This window comes from Halichoerus grypus, chromosome 2 (assembly GCF_964656455.1).
Source record: "Halichoerus grypus chromosome 2, mHalGry1.hap1.1, whole genome shotgun sequence".
Taxonomy (NCBI): Eukaryota; Metazoa; Chordata; class Mammalia; order Carnivora; family Phocidae; genus Halichoerus; species Halichoerus grypus.
The window spans coordinates 108,301,319-108,320,675 of record NC_135713.1 but is presented as its reverse complement, the minus strand read 5'-3'; the positions used below and the strand labels follow the sequence as shown (position 1 = coordinate 108,320,675).

The 19,357-nt window shown below is 35.2% G+C and overlaps 1 protein-coding gene and 1 long non-coding RNA gene across 7 annotated transcripts in view; one reads left to right on the top strand and one right to left on the bottom strand.

The window, feature by feature from the left end:
• The window catches only part of PDE4D (phosphodiesterase 4D), a 1,430,886-nt gene that overhangs the window by 481,950 nt on the left and 929,579 nt on the right, over positions 1 to 19,357 (bottom strand). The gene's annotated exons all lie outside the window — the stretch shown is intronic.
• Positions 1 to 19,357, top strand: part of LOC118538354 (uncharacterized) — a 71,192-nt gene that overhangs the window by 1,733 nt on the left and 50,102 nt on the right. Inside the window, exons 2-3 of the long non-coding RNA XR_004918576.2 lie at positions 9,763 to 9,821; positions 18,550 to 18,675. This is a non-coding gene — a long non-coding RNA (uncharacterized LOC118538354). The remainder of the gene's footprint in view (positions 1 to 9,762; positions 9,822 to 18,549; positions 18,676 to 19,357) is intronic.

The window sequence follows — 19,357 nt, the reverse complement described above, 5'->3', positions numbered from 1 at the left end:
AAAATAATGAACTAGGTACACAGAGGAACACTTGCCAATAGGGAACACTTCAAAAGGCTGGAGAAAAATGGCTAAAAAAGATTTTTTTAAACAGGCACAAAGTCACTAGATATCAGGAAAATGCAAATTAAAACTACAATGACATACCACTACAAACCCATCAGAATGGTTAAAATGAAAAAAAGACATATAATAACAAGCGTTGGCAAGAATGTGGAGCAATTAGAAAACAGAGACAATACTGCTTGAAATCTAAATTTGAAAACCTACTTGGGAAAGCTGTTGGCAGTATCTTCTAAAACAGAAAAAACTCATGACTCACAATCAAGCAATTTCATTTCTGGCTACACACCTAACAGAAATGTAAACTTCTGTACACAAAAAGAGATGTATAATAATGTTCATAGCAGCATGATTTGTAATAACTTCAAATGAAAACAAAAAGGCTTATCAACAATAAAACAGATAAATAATATATGGCATACTCTTATGAGGATGAAAATGAAATCTTTATATAAAAAGACAGATGAATTTTCCAAATATAACAGTGAGAGAAAAAAAAAGCCAGACACTAGTAATACATGAGAAGCTAGACACTTAAAGGGTATATTCTCTTTAGTGAATAATGTCATCGATGGTGTTAGAAGTCAGGTTAGCAGTTACTCTTGGGAGAGCATATCTGGAAGAAGGCACAAAGAGGGCTTCTGCAATTTGGTAACGTTCTGCTTCTTGAACCAGTCGCTAGTTAACGGGCAAATTCATTTCATGAACATTCATCATGCTGTGCATTTAGGTTTATGTGCTTTTCTCTATAACGACATAAATCATCAAAATCTGCTCTAAATATTATACTGGATGTTTGTTTTAAAGCATTAACTTAAAAGTTATAATTTGAGGACTGAAGTCAAGAAAGAATAGTTTTACAGAGATAACTAAACACTAGAGTTGATGTTTACCTTGAAGGCATCTGCCAGTCCTTTGTGTGCCAGGGAAAGAATCAAAGCTGGGGGCCTACATAGAGAAAGTCATATTCAGACTCCTCATGAAACCTCACACCCAAAAGTCAATACCCAGAGTGAGTGTACTAGATAAATTTCCATGCAGAACAAGATGTATCTTGGTTCCAGGGAGCTTATTAAAAAACAAAATGCTTCTTTTGAAAATTTCTAATCACAAGTGTGTACTCATATGGGATTGGATACTTGTCTGGCCTGGAAGTTGAACATTTAGTTTAAAGTAGGTCTATGGTTGGTAGATCATGCAGTTACTTGGTGTAAGCAAATTACCTCTGGAAAAATACACTTTAAACACAAATAATTCCCACAGATAAAATACTAAGGAGCATCACAGAAAAATCAGTGAATGCATAAAAGTAAACTCCCATGAAAAACAATCAACAGAAATAATAAGCTATAGAAATAGACCACAAGGATTACAGATATTGGAAATATCAAATAACTATAATAAAATATTTAACCTATTTAAGGGAATACAAGAAATGATAGAATAGCAGATGAGCAGGAAACCATTAAAAGTCATCAAGCATATTTAAAATAAAAATAAATAGAACCTTTACAATTGAACATCTAGGGGCACCTGGGTGGCTCAGTCACTTAAGCATCTGCCTTTGGCTCAGGTCATGATCTCAGGGTCCTGGTATTGAGCCCCGCATTGGACTCCCTACTTAGTGGGGAGCCTGTTTCTCCCTCTCCCACTCCCTCTGCTTGTACTCTCTCTCTGTCAAATAAATAAAATCTTAAAAAATTAAAATTAAACATCTAATAACTGAAATTAGAAACTCAATAAAAAGATTAAGCAACAGATTAGACAGAGATGAAGGTTGGAGTAGTAGGCCAGAAAACATAAATGAATGAAACTTTCAGAAAGCAATACAGAGAAAAAAGAGATGAAAAATACAAAAGACAGGTTAAAAGAAGTGGATGATAGAGTGAGAAGGTCAAAATACATGGTTTCAGAGGGAAGAATAAAAGGAACGGTAGGGAGTTAATATTTGAAAGTATAATGGCTAAGAGTTGTCGAAAGCAATAAAAGACACCTATGCTTATACGTAGGAAGGTCGGTGAATCTTTCATAGGGTAAATTTTAATAAAATCAACGTCTGGACCTATTAGTTGAAATTGTGCAACAAAGATAAAAAGGACAATTTAAAAGCACCCACAGTGAAGAGATAGAGCAAAAGAACACCAATCAGACTGGAAGGTGATTTCTTAAAAGACAATTTAGTACTATCTTTAATAAAGTGCTGAGAGGAAAAGTTGCCAACCTAGAAATACACATACAGCAAAACCATCTTTTAAGCACAAATGCAAAATAAAGATCTTAAGAAAATCAAACATTAAGAGAATTGTCTACTATGGGGCACTAGCGGAACTTCTAAGAAGACGTATTTTAAGAATAAGGAAGGGCTGAGATGCCAAGAACAGTGGTGAACAAAAAATAAAATAAAATAGAATACACATAGTAAACATTCAGAAAAATAAACTTATCAAAATTATAATAATAATGTCTAAAATGTTAGGTAAGCATGAAGAGAACTAAAATCCATTTTTCTTATATTGTTGAAGGGGAAGGTAAAGACACTTTAATTTTAGCCTTTAATAAATTCAATATACAAAGAAATTTTTCTAGGGTTATTATTAAAATTGAGAAAAAAACCCTCAAAATTAGAAGGAAAAATACAATGAGAAAAGGATGGAGGTCACTTTGATCCAAAATGATACAAGGAAAGAAGGAAGTAAAGAGAAAGCAAGTATAAAATAAGATAAATAGGAAGCCTAAAATAATATATTTGCATATTACGATTATAAATAACCAAATGTTCATGAACCCACTAATATTTCCAGTTAAAGCAAGTTTCTACACATGTCAGAGAATAAGTATTATACAAATATCTTCTTTGATAACAATGAAACAAAGTTAGAAATTAATAACTATATATATATATACACATATATATATATAAAAACCTTTTCCTTTGGAAAAAAAATTAGAAGCATTTCTAAATAATGCTTGGGTCAGAGGCGATATCATGACATAATGTAGGAAATACTTAAAATTGAATAATATATATATTGTGAATCAAATGCATGGGATGCAAGTAAAGCAGAATTAAATGAAAATATTAGAAATAATGAAAGCTAAAAATCAATGCACAAGGCAACTTGCTTAAGAATACAGTAAAAACAGAAAAATAAATCCAAAGAAAGTAGAAGGAAAAAAATAATAATGGGTAAGGGAAAAATCATCATAATGGAGAAAAAATACAGTAATAGAAATTTAAAAATTGAAAGCCCTTTGAATAAACCAACAATGTAGTCTGGCAAATTGACAAAAAGAATAGAGGAAGAAAGAAAATAATATATATATTTTTTAATTTTGGAAAGGAAACTTGGGAAGGAAAAGAATGGCAAAATATGAAAGACAGAGATAGGTGGGTGATAGGGTAGGCGCACAGATGGGTAGAGAGAAAGACAGATAGACATACAAATTATAGTAAGAACTTAATGGAGGCATAACTTAACCAGAAAAATATAGAACAGGAAATGTAGATAAAAGAACCAGTTTGCATTTATGTGGATAAAGCAAGAAAATGCAATGCATCCAGGTAAAGTTCTCAGTGAAAACTGCTGAGCGAGGCAAAAGGAACACAATGAAAAGTGGTTGCACCACTGATCCCGACAGATGCGGTGAGGGGGCTTAAACATACAACTACACTTTCTATCACTCAGTCTCTTTATTTTTTAAAGTCCTTTCTGTTTTACTATAAAAAACTTAAATCTAAGTTATAAAAAGATTTAATTCGAGAAAGGTAGGATTTGACTCATTTATGATCGAAAACAAAATAAGGATAAAAAGCAAATTAACAAGCAGGGCTTAGTCAAGAGCATCTCTTTGGCTACAAAATGGCAAGAGATGTGACTACGACCGTAGAATCTGACCTAGTGATTCTACCACTCGGAATTTATCCTAAGCAGATAATTTAAAAGTTGAAAAAAATTCAGAAGATGTTTCCAGAATCATTATTTGTAATAGCAGTAAATGAGGCAAAACCAGAAACATACATAAAAACAAACATACACATAGAAAATCTCAAGTCAGAATCAAAATGATATGTTTGAAGACTGGCAGATGACAAAAAGTGTTTAAGGAATAATGTTAGGTTTTGAAAGTAGGATAAAAACTCATATATGATTATAGCTACATAAAATCTGTGTACCAATAAAGAACATTTGGAAAGGACAGAAGAAATGAAAATTGTTGCATTTTAGTGGTAGACTTATGGCTAATTTTAAAAATCTGTATTTTGTATATATTTGGAGACTAATATATATTTTTTTAATTTTACATCTGCCTATTGACTAACATGTACAATTGTAGTAGGAACAGACAGACCATTAGTTAGTATTTTTATAAATTCACAGGAAATTCACAAAGCTAGGGAAAAAAAGCATAAAATTCTTTAACATTAGATCCTCTTTAACATTAGATCCCAAAGTGCAATCATTATGTTGTTTTCCAATTTTGCTTAATTAAATATAAAAATGAATAGTAATTTTCAAATATATAGAAAAGCACAAGTTACAAGGCTATATCTGATGCAGGCTTATAATGAACAAATAGTATCCAATTAATTCAATGTTCTTAGAAGATAAAATAACAGGCCAAATTAGAGCTAGTTGGATAATGTGACTTTGGGAAATTTCCCACATGATATTCTCAGTAGCCACATAGAAACACTGCATTTCTGTTCCATAGAAACACTGCATTTCTGTTCCATGGACTCAGCACCCCGTGAGATATTCCTAATAAGTCTTCCTTAAAAATGTGGCAGTTTGAGGTCTAAATTAAATTCAAAGATGCAAGAGAGTTTAGTGTTCCAGGATACAAACAAAACATAAAATGGGTGTGGATGTCTAAACTTTTGCATATATCCAATCTTAACATCTGGTTTGTATGCTCAACTGCCTTACGAGTACATAAAATGCCTACAATTTTAATGATTCAGTGTTCAGCATGAAAAAAGAAAAATTAAGCTCAGCTATTTAATAGATTGTACAATATCCATCTTTAGAGATCTTAAAAATGTTCATAGATAACTCCTTTTGGTTGATGTGGTTAGTTATCTCCTGGAATGAGCAGGGTAGGTCAAATGACCTAAAAACGTTTTTCCTGCCTTTGTTTTCATTAAGGTTACATTTCTGTCTGAGCAATACCAATCGCAGTGTGTGCGTGTCTATTGCAAAATCACTCATCTATCAAAACACTCTTTTCTCCTGAGTCTCAGAACCCCATATGGCTCATAATCTTTAAAAAGACATATTCCAGGAAGCCACTATCAATCAATGAAAACAATTTTCAACCAGATTTAATTAAAGAGAAGAAGACTAGATGAATGAACATGAGGTGAATGTTTTGAAATGTCTCTCCAATTTCACTTCAGGAACACTCAACCCCATCGAACTGTTAAACCAAAAATTCTAGATACACAGGTATAGACTTCATCATATTAAATGGTTTAACATCAGATTTTCTATTTCAAAGGAACGGAAGTCAAGAAGATAGTATTCATTCAGAGAGCAGTTTACGTCAGTTAAATCAAGGGACATTTGTAAAAATAGTTTAATGTTCAAGTACAGATAGGGACATTTTTGCTAATAAAATTTTGTTTCACACAAAAGCAGTATCACCAAACAAACAAGTATGAAGCCATACCAAGGACAAAGAGAGAAAGTTACTTCTGTTTTTGAAAAGAAGTTAGGTGATGTCTAGTTTAAAAAAGGAAAACATGTCAAACTATAAAATTCAGTCATTTTATTTGACCATACAGTTTAGGTTGTCTTTCTCATTGTCACACAAAAATGTTATCAGTAACTTCCAAAGTCTAAATGTAATTTTAAAATATCAGTGATGGATATGAAAGACAAAGTATTCACCTTAAAATATGATAAAAATATAGAAGTTTCTCATGCCTATATCAGTTTACATTTTGTTAGAGTAAGTTAATATTATTTTTGTACTTAGGCCACTAAATCTAGCATCTCAAAATTGTCAGTGGTGATATGCCTAAAAGAATGATTCAGGTTTGGAAATATTCAGCAACTCTATATCCTATTAACAATATTAATGAGATAAAAAAAGAGTGGAGTCAACACTGATATTGACAAAAATCAGTCTACCACATCATCTAGATAATGGGTTTCTGAACCTTCTAGGAAAATGATACATGGCATTAATTATGCATATTTGTGTTTGAATGAGAAAATACTGTCTAAGGATGAACAAAATCCTTAAAGGTAGAGCTGGTAGACAGGTGAGAGACTGTCTAGCTCAAACACCTTTCTCAGACTAGGAAACTGATTTTTTAAGAGGTTAAATAATTTGTGCAGGTTATACACTTCATGGGCAGGATAATGTCTCTTCTATTTTCCTCCGTTATCATATCTATACAGCAAAGAGAAAGACATCCTTGAGTTTGTACCAATGTGGCAACAAGTAAGAATTTATGAAAAACCATTTGATAAAACCTGAAGAATCAAACGTCGAGTAGTAACAAAGTAAACGTATATTAATGCATACACTAGAACTTCATGAAGGATTATGACAGGTTCTTGCATCATTCTGAAGTCAGCTGTGAAAAGACAGGTTTAATGTCATAAAGAGAGAAGGAAATTCATTTACAAAGGAAAACTTCTTAAAGTTGAAGTTAGTACGTTAGGACCAAGAAAGGTTATAAAAAGGGATAGACTCCTACCTATGATTAATTATGCTAAATCACTGTTGAATTCAGAGAAAGGTCTACATACTAAACAAAATCATTAGCTTTTAGCATAGGCCATTGAGTCACAAAGCCAAGGAAAGCATATTTTTCAGTTTAGAATCCAGAGTTTAGTACCACTGCTTGATAGGGGTTGGGAAGCTGTTACAAATTACCAAGGAACCCACTTTTGCAGGTGACCTGAAAAAATGTGGGGTGTTTTTGTTCCCCAAAAGGATCTAGGTCTGCTTTTAGTAGCCTTGAAACTGTTTGGAACTGAAGTAATGAATTCAATCAAGACTGAATGAATGAATCAGTGACTAAAACCAACTTTTTTTCTTTATCATTACTTTCATTGTTCAAGAGACACAATATTAATGAACCTTAGCTTCATCATTTAACTAGCTGTGTGACTTTGAGCAAGCTGTAGAACCTCTATGTATCCCAGTTTCTATATCAGTAAAATGCTGTAATAATAAAATGTCTCTCAAAACATTATTACAAGAAATGAGTTAAATATAAAGAGCTTAAAATAAGAGGGTATACACCTAATTCACTTTATAATGATATTTTTTTTAATTAGAAATCATCAAAGATTGCATATAGTCACTCAGAATCACAGAGACTGGTAAAAATTCTAAACCAAGTCTTAGCAAATAAAGCAGCAATAAATACACATTTGTGTGTGTAAACATATATGTGTGTATATATGTATGTGTGAATAATATGGAAAACTATAAACATTACAGGTTCTAATGATTTAGACACTGATAGATTAAAGGAGAAAAACCATCAACATATCTCAATAAATGCTGAAAATCCTTTGGCAAAATTCAATAACCATTCATGATAAAACATTATAGTAAATTTGGAAGAGAGGGAACTTACTAAAAGTGGAGAAATGTAGAAGCATGACTTTTAAACTTAGAAACAAAAAAAATAATGCTTGCTATCTCTATTTCTATTTAACAATTTACTCAAAGTCTAGTTATTTCCAACTAACATCATCCCCATCACCTGGGAGCATGTTAGAAATGCAGACTCTCGGACCCTAACCCACTACTAAGCCAGGATCTTCATTTGAATATGATCTCCAGATGACTTCCACACATTTTAAAGTTTGAGAAGCACTGGCCTAAGTGGGGTATCAAGACAATAAATCTTTTTACAAATGGCATAAAATACAGAGTATAAAAATTGGAATGGAAGAAACAAATCTTATTATTCAGAAATGATATGATTGTCTACCTAAAACAATCAGAAGAAAAATTACTAAAAGTATAGCAAAATTTGATAAATTTTCTGGATATTTGGAAAACATAAAAAATGACTAGATTTGTATACAATTGCAGCAAGCATTTAGAAAACGTATTTTGAAAATTATTGCCATTTTGCAATGACAACAGAAGCATACAGTGCAAATGAGTAAAAGATGCACAAGATCTTTAGAGCAATATTTATAAAACTTACTGAAAAACACTAAAAAAGAACCAATGGGAAATACCCTGAAATTATAGATAGAAATAGAATATCCTGAATACATCACTTTTTCTTAAATTGATCTAGAGATTCAATGAATTTCAATAGTACCATAATAGTTGACTTCAGGGGATTTAATAAACTGATTCAAAAATGTTTTATGGAGGTGATAAAGGTAAAGAACAGCCAACACACAAATGAAGAAAAAAAATTAGGCAGGGGGAATTCTTTCCCTGATATTCATTATTGTAATGTTGTAGAAATTAGGGCCACGTGGATTTGGAACAGAGATAGACAAATATAGTCAAATGAAACAGAATAGAAACCCCAGAAAGAACCCAGCAGGGTTCAGAAATGAGATACGTGTCAAAGGTAGTACTACCAGTCAGTGGGAAATGATGGAGTAGTCAATCAGTGGTTAGCCACGTGAAAAATGTATATAAAATTAGATTCCTTCTCACACCATATGCAAAATTCCATTCAATATGTCTAGTGACTTCAATTGTAAAAGGCAGAACTTGAAAACTTTTTGAGAAATCCTTGCCAAAAAAAAAAAGAAAAGAAAACTCCTACTTCTCAAAAGCCTCCAATAGTAACTTACTGAGAGAAGATATTACCAGCACTTACCATCAACAAGGAATAGCAGACTATATAAAGAATCCTAAAAATTGATCAGAAAAAGACAGCTCAGGAGAAAAATGGGCAAAAGACTTGGGTAAGAGTTTTATGGAAGAGGAAACATGAATGACGAATAATCATACTTTTAAATGCTCAAGTTTATTAGTTATCAGAGAAACTAAAATTAATACCACAATTAGTTTCATTTTATAACTACTACATTGAAAGACTATTTAAGTCTGACAAAAAAGAATCACTTAAGAGAGCTTTGACAAACTGCATATGACCACACATCCCATTTGCTCTAACACTCATAGAGAATCACTAAATGTTACACACACACACATACACACACACACACACACACACACACACACACACTCTCACACAGCCATTCAAGGTTAAATTCTGGTAACATTTCCTAAGTTACTTAAAAATTACTGTGTTGATTTTTCATCTAAAATGTTAAACTCCTTTTCAATGTTTGAACTTAATTGTTACTGAGAAATGAGAAAAATACTTTCTTAATTTAATATTTAATTTCTTAGTTTATAAAGGGAAAAATTGTAGGCCATGAGATTTTCTTATTTTAATATTATATCAATTAAAAGTGTACTAGAAAATGCATCTCACCTCCATTTTACCAGTCTATCCTTAAAAAGTTCTTTAACCTTGTATAAAATGCATTCATATTCTTCAAAAATCTCTTTTTGTAGAAGAAGAATACCAGGATTTTAATGTAAATCACAATAAATATTCTGATTGCAAATGCCATTAAGAAAGGCAGATCAAATTCTCTAGTTTTTAAGGATCAAATGCTTACTTTTACGCCACCTTTCAAACTGTGTTTTAGACTCTGGGACTCATTTGCTGTGGTTTTATCTATTTAGACCACAGTTTCCTGAAGGACTGAGCAGCACTCAGATACTGATTAGCTGTATGACCTTGGGTAAGTAGCTGTGTCTTGCTGAGTTTTGATTCCTTTTGAGTTAAATGAGGCTTATAGGAGCACCTATCTCATGGGGTTGTGGCATTTATATGAGTTAAAACACACAAAGGGCTTAAGCAGTGCCTGGTACACAGCAAGTGATCTATGAGTGTTAGCTATTGTTATTCACATTACTCATGTTTAATAATAGATCAGGCTACAGAAAATGCCATCAAAGCAACTGTCATGTCAGACAATCTAAGTGGCTTTTGCTCTTGATAGTATTTTCTATTTAAAAGTTTCCAGTAAAAGTATAATGCTAATCCCATTTATAATAGCAAAACAGGGCAACAAGATCTTCCCTGACAATCAGAATATCTAAATATATTAAATAAATTAATTATCTTTTGTTTCTTACTTCCATTAATATTTCCATGAATGGCATCATCCCATTCTGGTCAGTACTTTTAGCTGATGTTCTCAAGCATTCAAATTAGATGTGTTAGAATTTGGCCCTGATTACTTCAAGATTTTGCTCTAGGAATTAATGTCTCTTAACAAATTAAATAAACATGCATATTATTTTTACTAGTTGCAACATAGTGATTTTAGTTTTACGAGACAAATAATGTTTGCTCTCTATAATCACTCTTTAGTTTAAAAAAATATGCGTCATAAAGCATGCTTACGTGCTTTTGCTGTCTGAATACTCTAACCCCATTCCTCATTGTATAGGTGAGTCAGGATGAAAATAACAAATGAATATTATCAATTCCCATTACAGCAGTGCTAGGATGTGCAATTTGGCGGTTGCTTCGAAAGAGGGGGAGCAGGCCATGATTACTCACATCAAGGATCCTGTATCAGTTTAAGGAGACAGATCTAAAAGACCCCAAACAACAGTGAGCCATAACAAATAGTTTCAGGTCAACCTATGATAGTTACAGGGGTCTAATAAAAAATAAGAGAGAAAGAGGTGAGGAGGGCAGTAGTCAAGGAAGGTTTCATGGATGAAGTGGGAATTGCAATGGCCCTTGAAGAAAAATAGAATTTTTGTAGGTCAGTTACCCCAGACTTCAAGCATTAGACCACTAGCTTTATATTTTGCCATGTCCACATTTCCATTTCATGATTTTTTTGTATCTGAGTTTCCCTATGCCATTATTTGTTTTTAAAATTCTGAAACAGAAAATATTTTGAAAACCCTAAATATTGTTATCTGCAGGGAAATGGAAAGTCAATATCTCTTGCCATAAAAAGAGGGAGGTATTTGAAAATAAGTACAATGTAAACAGAACAACCTTACTAGTTTTTATACAGAGAATGCTGCTTTCCAAAGGCCCTGGGCTAGAAGCCAGTTTTGTCTTTGTTTAAAAGAGATATTAAGTAGATATTAAGAAGTGTTAGAGACTTAGTGACACTAACATGAGACTTTCCAATCCTTCCTTCCTCTCTACCACCCTTCTTCCTTCCTTCTCTTCTTTTCCAGACTTCTTCCTTCTCTGCTTCCCTTTCTTTCAGTCCTCCCTTAGCCTCCCTCCCTCCCTCTCGCCCTCCCTGTCTCCCTCCCTCCCTTCCTTCCTTCCTCCCTCCCTCCTTTCCTTTCCTTTCACATTTACTGAGCACATATTCTGTGCCAGGTACCATTCCAGGCACTGGAGATGCAATGGTGAACAAATAGACAAAACTCCTTGCCTTCACTGAGCTTATATTTTCACTGGAGGAGGGTAGTCAATAAATAAAGAAACAAGACAAGGTACAGTAGATCATAGGTGCTGTGAAAAAAAGTAGAGCAGGGAGTCTGAGGGGGGCAGGAATAGTATGGACAGGGAAGGATTCACTGTTAAAGTGACAAATGAGCAGTGATTTGAAGGACAGGATGGGACCAGACAGGCAGATACTTAAAGGAAGAGATTACCCAGCAGTGGGAACAGTAAGTTCCAAGGCTGTGATGCAGGACATGCCTGGTATGTTCAAGACCAGCAATGAAGACAGAGTGGTGGAAGTGAGGGGTGATGGGAGAGCGGCTTGAGAAGAGTTTGGATCACTGGAAGTGGATGGTAGAGATCAGATCACACTGACCTTTCAAAGTCACCACAAGAACATTGACTTTGACTCTAAATGATATGGGAAGCCGATGGATTGCTCTGAGCAGAAAGCAATGCAATATAAGCTAATTACTGGTTTTGTGGAATAACTCCACTGTGTAGAGATTGGACCGGAAGGTGCAAGAGTCTAAGTAAGGAAACTGGTTAGAGGGGTATTGCAATAATCTAAGAGAGAGATGATAGAATATTGAGTCCTGGGGGAAGCACCAGAAATAGTCAGAAATATTGGATTCATACAGCAAAGTGAACCCAATCTCTCCCTCCCTCCCACACTATGTAAAAAAAAACAACCTCTATTTCAGCACTCATGTATTTATAGGTCTATTTTCCTTGTCCCATGGCTGTTGCCAGGGACCAGCAATCATGGCTTATTCATTTGTAATTCTTAGTCCTGACCACAGTGCCTGACAAAGGTGCTTCAAAGGTTTATAGAGCTGAATTCCAAACGAGTGGCATAATGAAAGGCACAGAGTCAAGAAGGGTCACAGTAGATATCTGGGACAAGACCCATGTGGGAAGAGGAAAGAGCATGAGCAGTGAGGAGAAATGCCTTGCCGGGAAACTGAGACTCACATGAGAATGAGTTTTACACAAAAGAAGGAGAACTAAGAGGACCGTAAGAGAAAAGTAGATTTAAAATGATGGAAAAGAGGAACAGTTCCAGGGAAACTTTCATTCAAAGAAAAATGTAATATGGGTAAAGAGGTATAATCGGGTTCAGGATTTACTACACAGCTTTTATTTTAAACCAGTAAAACCCTCTGAAATCCTAAGGCTTCACCTAGTAATTCACTGAATATTGTCAATATTTTTTTTTTATTATTTTGCTTCTTTTATGAGAGAAAAAAAGAACAGTTCATAACCTATGAAATATATATGCATACTCCTCAGTTTCAAAGACTGGTGAGGAATTGCTCCTTTAGATATACAAGGAACCTTCCATTCCTGAGGTTTACAGATATGCCGGCATTCTGAGGGTTCACTGAAGTTAAGTAGGTGTATTTCAAGGGATCCAAAGGAACAACAGGGCATCATGCCTATAAAAATCTCCACTGCAAAATAAGACTAATAGGAATTAAGTAGGACAGGGTCAGTCACAGTGAATGATATGCAGCTGAGAAGGAAGAAAGAGGAGCTGAGGCATGGGAATCCAGAGGAAAGGTGGCTGGAGGGAGCAGAAGGTGCCTTGACTTTATGTAAATGTATTCCTGACGTTGAATCAGGGAGATGTGGCCAATATTGCATGAGGCAAACAAGTCAGAATAAAAGGAGAAATACATGCGTGAGTGTCCCATCTCCTGCCTGTAGCATGGGGCACCCAAGCCTGGCATGGAGGAAAGACAGGGCCAACAATCATTTTATAGGTAAAAGACAATGCTTTCTGTTTCCTAATGCAGGTCATCCTCATCCCTTGCCTTTACTATAGACAGATTTCCTAATTGGCCTTGCACATCTACACTTGCCCCCCTGCACTCCATTCTTCACCAGCCAACCACAATGGCCTCTGAGTGCTCCCTGACTAACTACCAAGTCTTATATAATCTGGCTCTACCTCATTCCCCAACAATTCCACCTTTTCCCACTCCCAACCCCCCCAATTACATAATTTCCTGATGAATTTTTAGAAAAGTTACCTGTTCTAACAGCAGACCCTGCTTCTTCCCACCCCACCCCCCCACTTCTCTGTTATAATATGTGACTCACTTGTAATTCCACATCTGTCTTCCCCAGAGGGTAGAAAAGTAAGCACTTAAATATCTGTTAACCACTGAAGTTTGAATGTTGAATGTTGACTATTGATGAACATGAAGATACGAAGACTGTAGCTGATAGTTTTTTGAGAATGTAAAAGGTTTTTACATTAATTTACATTTCAGATAAGGTGCAGCTGGCTCTCAGATACCTTAAAAAGTGTGCTGAATGAATAGGAACAGTCTTTCTCTGAGATGAAAAGAAAAGGAAACTCAGGTTTAGAATTATTATAGAACATTGTATAATCGCCCACATTCACAAATTTAAAAAAATACAGTACAATATAACCAAAATAAAATTCGTGTAAAGTATGCTTGAGAATTAATTCAGCTTCTCAGAGGAAAAAAAAATTAAAATTTACCTGGAATAGTCATTGAATGGTTATCATTTGAATATTTGTTCTTGAACTAAGTATGTAGAAATGTGAGAAAAATTAAATTTAAAAGGGTATTTATTTGGAGTAGTTTTAAAGCAAGTCCTATGAATCAAGGTCAATACTCACATATGTGTGCTCATGGGACTGGAGTGCACTTTATTCTCCTATAAACCCAAGTCTTAGATACAGTTGCTATAGCCACACATAAACAGCTTCACCATTCACTGTTTCACACAAACAGCAATCGAGTTGCAAGAGAGGGTGATTCCCCAGTCCTGAGTTACTTCCTGGTGTGTATCAGATGTTTAATCTGCACATTCACTAACTCATTTAGGCTACCAGAGTAACTTTTCATGCACTGAAGCTATAATTTGAGAAGACAATTTCATCTTGAAGATAAATGGCCCCGAAAAGAGAAACGGCCAAGAACTTTTAGCACTTGCTCTTATTAAAATGTAAATTCTGGGCAAAGAACCTTGTGGTCCAGTGACGTTGCTTATGCCATTTGACATTAACGATCTACAGAATGTGATTCTAATATGTCTGCCATTTTCAGAGAGTTGCACATGGAGAACTTTCTCAGCTCACAGAGGGACTCTACTGCTACAGGGATGTGTTTCTGTTAACCTGAGGAAGAATTATCCTTAAAGGGGACAGAAAAGGTCAGGAGCAGAACAACACTGACTTTCCAACATTCACAAGGCATACAGTTTATAAGTATTTAGTCTTGAAAGAGAGTCTCTTCTATCATTGTTAATATGAATATTTATGAAGCACCATCAGTAGGCTTAACACAGTTTCTGTCCAATCAGCTTATAATTTAATTAGTCATAAATGCAAATCCTCTAAATTGGGGTAGTTGGCTCTGAAATTGATGCCAACCAATACCATTGTCGGTGGCTCTCTATCTTTTGGCTCTTTCTTTTTCCCTTTTTTCCTTTTTCATACATTTCACTTACTCACACACACCCCACCCTCATTTTTTTCTCACTGAAAAGATGTAAAAATCAAGGTATACCTTTAAAATAACAAATCTTATGGTCAACACTAAACTTTAAAATCTGTAATACTGTTTGAAGATTAAGAACACATTTTTTGAATATTTAAAGATGATCTAACACATATTTATGCAGTTTTCAAGTATTAGTTTTGAACCATGAAAACATTCCCAGGATATTTAAACAAACTGATTTCTACATCGAGTTTTCCGTCTGTTTCCATTTGAATTTCACACATCTGGATTTCCAATACAGTTTCTGAGCGTGCTCCGTATCTGTCTTGGCTCCTTGCACAAGATTTCTTACAGGATTAGAGGATGTACCTTGTTTTGTGCTATATTCTCTCTCAAAAGGCTTCAGCCATATTACCAGTTGTGTTACCGTGATCATAGAGGATCACTCACTAATATAGAAAGTGGAAAAAAGCTGGCCCCTAAGAAAACTGACTTTAATAAGCTGCTTTGTTAAAAAAAAAAAAAAAAAGATACACTTCTCTTGACTAAAAACAAACTACTCTTGCACTCACAAACATTTTCATTTTGAAGCCCTATGAAAAAGACGTGCAGCAAATTTCTCTATTACTGCTTCCTGTGCCCTTTGCTACATAGCAGAACCTGCTGTGCTTGCTGAGGCCCCAACGTACTCATCTCCAGATAAACGTGTTCCAGTGACGTCACAGGGCCAACAGTCTCATGGAAACGGACTGCACAGCTTCAGAAAAGGATATGCAGCTGCCTGATATACAAACCACAATGAGGCAATAAGGAGAAACTTCCCACCACTGTCAATATCAAAGAATGTTTCTCTTAAGCCCTCAAACCTCTATCTGGCTCTGTGAAGCCACGCACTGATGACTTCTAAGGACCAGGCAGGGAAAAACACAGAATGATGTCTACTCACCACTTCCGTGATGGTTTGACAAGAGAACGCTGAAACTGAGAGCAATGGTTTAAAAAAAAAAGTGTATGTTTGCTTCAATGCATTTTTTTCTCTCCACTTTTAATTTAAAGTCAGGGAAAATTAAACATTTATCTGTTCTTATTATTTATAACAGTTACTATTTCAGGAAGTTAGCTTGTCACCAAATACCACAGGAAATCTGCATGTTGATCAGCTTTTAAAATGACCACAATAATCTTTTCCCATTGCTTAATTTTCGTAGGTTTCCTTTTCTGTTTACATAGCCTTTCCCCTATTGATACATTTTTATTCATTTCTATTTTTCACTATTACAAAGCATGCTTTGAGGAAATTTTTATTTTTATTTTATTATTTTTTTAAAGATTTTATTTATTTATTTGTCAGAGAGAAAGAGACAGAGAGAGAGAGAGCACAAGCAGGGCAAGCAGCAGACAGAGGGAGAAGAGGCTCCCTGCTGAGCAAGGAGCCGGATGCAGGACTCGATCCCAGGACCCCGGGGGATCATGACCTGAGCCAAAGGCAGCCACTTAACCAAGACTGAGCCACCCAGTTATCCCTGGGGAAATTTTTAATTAAAACTTTCTATTTTTCTTCTTATGCCAAAAGGAAAGCTTATAAGAGAAAATATGGAAAAGCAAAAATGTGAAAATATTTAGAAGTGTCTACAATCCTACTTACTCTGAAATAATCACCTAATAGTTCGGTGGTGTATGTTTGTGTGTTCATACAGGATCTTTACTCTCTCAGTATAAGCATATATGGTAAATGAACAAATTTACATATATGTAAATAAACAAATACATCAATTTATAAAATTTAGATGGTACTAAACATACTTTCTACGAAGTGTTGATTTTTAATCCTGTGAGGCTTCTGAAATATCTGAAACAGTATCCACTTTCTAGCAATATATTCACAGAGTTTGCATTTTTTAACCACCAAAGGAAGGTATATCATAGTAGGCAAAGAAAGGGTAACTTGAGGGGCGCCTGGGTGGCTCAGTCATTAAGCGTCTGCCTTTGGCTCAGGTCATGATCCCAGGGTTCTGGGATCGAGCCCCACATCGGGCTCCCTGCTCTGCTGGAAGCCTGCTTCTCCCTCTCCCACTCCCCCTGCTTGTGTTCCCTCTCTCGCTGTCTCTCTCCCTCTGTCAAATAAATAAAAATCTTAAAAAAATAAAAAAGAAAAGAAAAGGTAACTTGAAAGTTATCCTCCTAAACATTTGAGAGAACTTCATAGATGAGGCTTGATGTACTTAATTTAAATGAGATAAAGTGAAATCTAACTTGAAATATTCAAGTATTTTTCACAAAATAGAATCCAACCCCTTCTTATTCCTTCAAAAATGTTACATGGTTAATAAGTTAAGGTGTTTCCAACTGAAAGGAATAATGTTATGGTCTTGCTTCTAAATTTTATATAATTCCTTCTGTTTTGATTCTTCTGTCACAGACATTTAATTAGTAAGAGTCACTGCAGCAAGGGGTTTGTCTATAATTTGATTGAGTCACCCATTTCTGAGTCATCAACTTCTGATTTGCTTTAAAATCAAACGCAAGATCAATCACCACGGGCTAGGAACTGAAAAGAATAAACCAATTATAGCCTTCTTTGATGCACCCCTAACTTCATTTGAACCTTCTATTTTGCTAACAAAAGTCAGAGTTTTATTCATTAAAAGGCATTTCCTAAGTAAGCATCCTTCTGGTATATCTGAAACACCAAGTCCTCAATTCATCTTTTTTTATTAGTTAACCATCAACCACCATCCAGTCAGAGTCAATAATATTAACTGTGTACTTAAAGGTAAGCAAAACTGTAAAGAGAAAACAGAAGACCCCTGAAAACAGGAGTTTGTAATCTAATAGAGGAATAGTGATTAATTGACATATCTAAGAACACATACACATGTGCCAGGAAATAAATTCCTACTTAGTAACATCACTTACATATGATTAAAGCTTATTTAAAGCGGATTAAGGGAGCAGTTACAGACTTTATTAAAGAGAAGGGTCTGGTTTGGGGAACGAATTTGATGACTTCAAGCTAGGAAGAATAGTTAATAGAATGCATGACAGAATCAGGATATAAAAAGAGCTTAATGGCCCCAAAGTAACAATATGGAGTTAAATAGGGACACATTCAAAGTCCTGCCCTTTAGTTAGAACAAAATCATCTAATTGAGCAGCTACTAACAGGGAAGGGGATGGTTGCTAAGCTGAGCGTGTTTAGTGAAATGTATGTCACACGGGACAACAAGAGGATGTGGTAGCCAAAGAGCTGACCTGATTTAAAGTAACATTCATTGATAATGTCCAGGAATAGGTAATAAAATAAAAGATGGTCTTTCTGATGCTCTGAGATACTTGGGTTACATTTGAAATAGTTTGCTCATTTATGGTCCACAAATAGAAAAGAAAAAGTGCCGTAAGATAGGAGATAATCTAAAGGGGAGTCACTAGGATACAGAAAGGATAGTATAAGGCTTTTTTTTAACTTAAGGAATAGAAGGTAGTGGGGACAGGCCTTATGATTAAAGACACAAACGAGTGTCAAGTAAAAGCTGCATTTCATTTGCCTTGTGTGTCTCCAAGCTTCAGAAACAGGAGCATCGCTACTTGGAAGCTTCATGGAGGCAGAAGTAGATTCAAGGAAAGCAAGAACAAGGCAACAGCACAGAGCTGGCTGCCAACACGTAATACAAAGTGCCTGGGAGAAAGGTGAGTTCCCTGTGTGAGCACGGACAGGAGCATCAAGCACCGGCCTTTCAAAGATCAAGTACTAGCTTGCATTCGCTCTGAGCCAGAGGGTGCTGGCTGCTTCCTGCAACCTGAAAATTCTGATTCAACAAGAAGTTTGTACTCTTCTTTCTTATCCTTTGTGTTTTCCATTTACCTTCCTCTAAACCAGTTAAATGTCTACACCCTTCAACTTATGCTGTTACATCTTTAAAAATATGTTAGCCAATTTAAGGTTTTGAAATCTAAACCATAAGCGTCCAGAAGGTTTGCTAGTGTCTCAGAAAGCCCAATACTACCAACTTCTGTGTACCTAGCTCCAGAGCTCTAAGACACTAAGCTCCCCTTGATGACAACAACTTCTCAAAATAGGATATGCCAGAGCACTGAATTCAGAATAATGTGAGATCATGTGTGCTTGCCAAGATCTAAACAACTTAGTGGCAAGATTCATCGTCAGAGTTTCAGGTACAGTCTCAGTGCATCCTTTTTACACTTAATGTGCCTATGGATCGCCTGGGATCTTGTTAAACTGCAAACTGTGACCTGTGAGGTCAGGGGTGGGGTCCAAGGATGTACATTTCTACCAATTTCCCAGGTGCTGCTCAGGCTTCTGGTTCATGGGCCACACTTTGAGTAGCAAGGTAAGGCACATTTACTGTGA